This window comes from Ostrea edulis, chromosome 6 (assembly GCF_947568905.1).
Source record: "Ostrea edulis chromosome 6, xbOstEdul1.1, whole genome shotgun sequence".
NCBI classification, from domain to species: domain Eukaryota; kingdom Metazoa; phylum Mollusca; class Bivalvia; order Ostreida; family Ostreidae; genus Ostrea; species Ostrea edulis.
Genome location: NC_079169.1, coordinates 14,500,369 through 14,503,647, shown reverse-complemented (window position 1 = coordinate 14,503,647; position 3,279 = coordinate 14,500,369).

Here is a 3,279-nt window from a genome sequence, read left to right as displayed (position 1 = left end):
ATGGTATTAATAGAACTTAATCACTTTCATACAAAAATGACGGACTAACGAGGATGTGAATTTCCGTAGCGTCCTCTAGATAGAGTGCATTGTGGATTTAACGCTCGTTCATACATGTACATTCCATATTAAAGCATCAAAGTGAAGTATCAGAGACAAAACATCTACAGATAGTGGAAACCGAGAGGATCCACAGTGAACAATCATACATCTATCTTAACATACAACAAATTCAGTAAACGTAAAAGCACTCTTTTTTGATGTTTGAAGTGTTTTAATTACCATTGGTCAATTAAGGTCAGATGCTCATTTTAAGAGGATGGTATTATTTTCGACTCTTTCCCCTGGGAAAAAATCCTGGATCGCCTATACATGCTATGTAAAAGGATGGCATTATTTTCTGGTCAAAAGTTCGACTCTTTTCACTGGGGAAAATATCCTGGATCCGCGCATACATGCTATGTAAAAGGACAATCCATCTATTTAAAGTTTAGGTCATGTACTGTAAAATAGTGCTTGCATATAAACTATATATAAAAAGGAAGTTATTTTAAAAAAAATGTAAAACCGTAATGTTTTCGTGTATAAACAATGCTTTCCATCGTTTTTGGGGGTCAGTATTGATTCATACAATGTACATGCACAGACTTTAACCTTAAAATGCATAACTTCATAATCCCAAAACATTGTTGGATCCACCAAGGCGATGTTTGGGAGGAATGATAATTAATGAGGACATTGCTATTTTTTAAGATATGAAAACAAAAGGGGTAGAGGTGAAATATGTACATACATCAAGTGAAACATACGTAGCGGTGAAATTAGCATCGGTCGCTGCTTGAAAATCACCTCTGTCTCATTTCCAGTCAATATTTTCACGGGGTTCGTTTTGAAAAGATGTTTTACCTAATTCCGATTTATTTCTGTTTTCTAACGGATGTGGGACCTAAATTTAACAATTCTAAAAGACCATTACCCAAGCATAGCCAAAGGTATGTATGAATGAACTGGCCCGGCGGTTTTGGAGAAGTGGAAAATGTGAAAACTTTACAGACAGATGGATCACAGGTGATCAGAAAAGTTCACTTGATTTCAGCTCAGATGCACTAAAATATGTCTACAGATGTTAGCCACCACACCCAGAAATAATTTCTCAAATAAGTAAGAATTGATTTAACTATAAAAGATGTGATGATATACAATAATCATATATGTCAAAAAGGCAAAAAATATACAAATGTGGAAAAAAAACATGATTTTCAAAAAAATTATTTCAACACATGAATAAAAGACTCTGGGGGATTTGAACTCGAGATCTGCGGTTCAACAACCCATTGCTTTTTTTCTCTCTTTTCCAACCCAATGCTTTAAACACTGAGTTACGATGATAGACAAACAAATCGATCGATACAAATAATATCACAAAACATTTGAATCGCCATCTTGTGACGTGGTGTCATGCAGAGTATAAGCTTTAAAATAGTGTAGTGAGCCCGAGAATCCACGCAGAAAATATACAAGCGAGGTGAAACCGGATGCTAAGGGGGAAAAAGCAGCTTGCGCATGCTCACTTGATCGTTTCATATATATAGGAGTTTGATGAGGCGACCTTTATTTATAGATTAGACTCTCACAGGGTAGAACTTGACCGTGCACATGTGGGAGCTAGGAGTAAACATGCATATTCATAAGTCTGATAAACAATAGATAGAGATTTTTATTGAAAAAGTGTTCTGAATGATTTGTGAAAACCCTCAGTTTTTACATCACCGGAACACATTCATGCATGCATTCGGAGAGAAAACCCGTGGGTTCCGACTATGAGTTTTTAGTGTTCCTAATAAATAAGATTAATGTTATGGAGTCTTAATTATTCATTTATGTATAGTTGCATTGTACATGACCTCATATTCACCTCAGCAACCCTCAAGAAAAGAGTTATTAATATACTAGTATTGATATCTTAAAATAGACATCATACGTGAAGTTGCACTGAGCTTTTGAAATGAAAAACGACATTCAAACTTGTGTTTCTGTTGCCGGATTTATGTCATTGGATTAAATTATGAAACTCAAACGTTATCATCTAAACCAGACTGTGTCCCCTGTTGAATTTGGTTCAGAGTAAATACAAGGATCCTCTTAATTCTGAGGCTAGAGGTCAAAGGAACAAATATTTCATATCCATTTTAGCCTATTAATCATCACAGCTGTAGTTGGTTGTTTATTGTCTTACGTCCCTCTCGAGAATTTTTCACTCATAAGAAGACGTCACCACTGCCGGTGAAGGGCTGCAAAATTTAGGCATATGCTCGACGCTTACAGCCTTTGAGCAGGGAGGGATCTTTATCGTGCAACACCTGCTGTGACACGGGACCTCGGTTTTTGCAGTCTCATCCGCAGGACCGCCCCATTTAGTCGCCTCTTACGACAAGCAAGGGGTACTGGAGACCTATTCTAGCCCGGATCCCCACAGGATTATCATGGAATACAGTTCTAGCAAAAATTCAGGTACTTATAATGAAATATTTGCATGAAAGGTGAAGATAACGAACAGTGATCAATCATATAACTCCTGTAAGCAATACAAAATAGAGAGCTGGGCAAACACGGACCCCTGGATATACCAGAGGTGGGATCAGGTGCCTTGAACGAATAAGCATCCCCTTTCGAACCGGTCACACCCGCCGCGAGCCCTATATCTTGAACAGGTAAACGGACTTATCCGCAGTCAAAATCAGTGTGCCAAGAACGGCTTAACAATCGGTATGAAACACGTCAGACAGGATAGGTTGTATTGGCAAACTAAATTGTAATAACGACCATAGGATTTCCGAAATGCTGACTTCAATCGTGACTGTTGAAATCCCTGCACCACGAACTTGTTTGTCAGTAGCCTTCTTCGATTTAAAAACTCATCATAAGCAGAACAAGCTCTTGCGTATCGAATCAATTGAAAAATATAAACACCATATACAGGTGATAATGGAATATTGGTACATAAATATGGGAAGTTGACGATGGAGAAGCTGAAATCATCCCGTTTGTCATAAAGTTGAGTTGTTAGTTTGCCATTAATATCTACTTTCAGTAAAATATCTAAGTAAGAAGCAGAAGTGGACGACTCTGTGGTGTCTTTTATTTCGAGTTCACAGGGATATATCAAATCGACATATGAATGAAAAATTTGCATTTTTAATATATACCTCGTCGATATATCTAAATATCGAATTAAAGGCCACAGCAAGGGATGTTTTATGCCCCCAAGATCGAAGATCG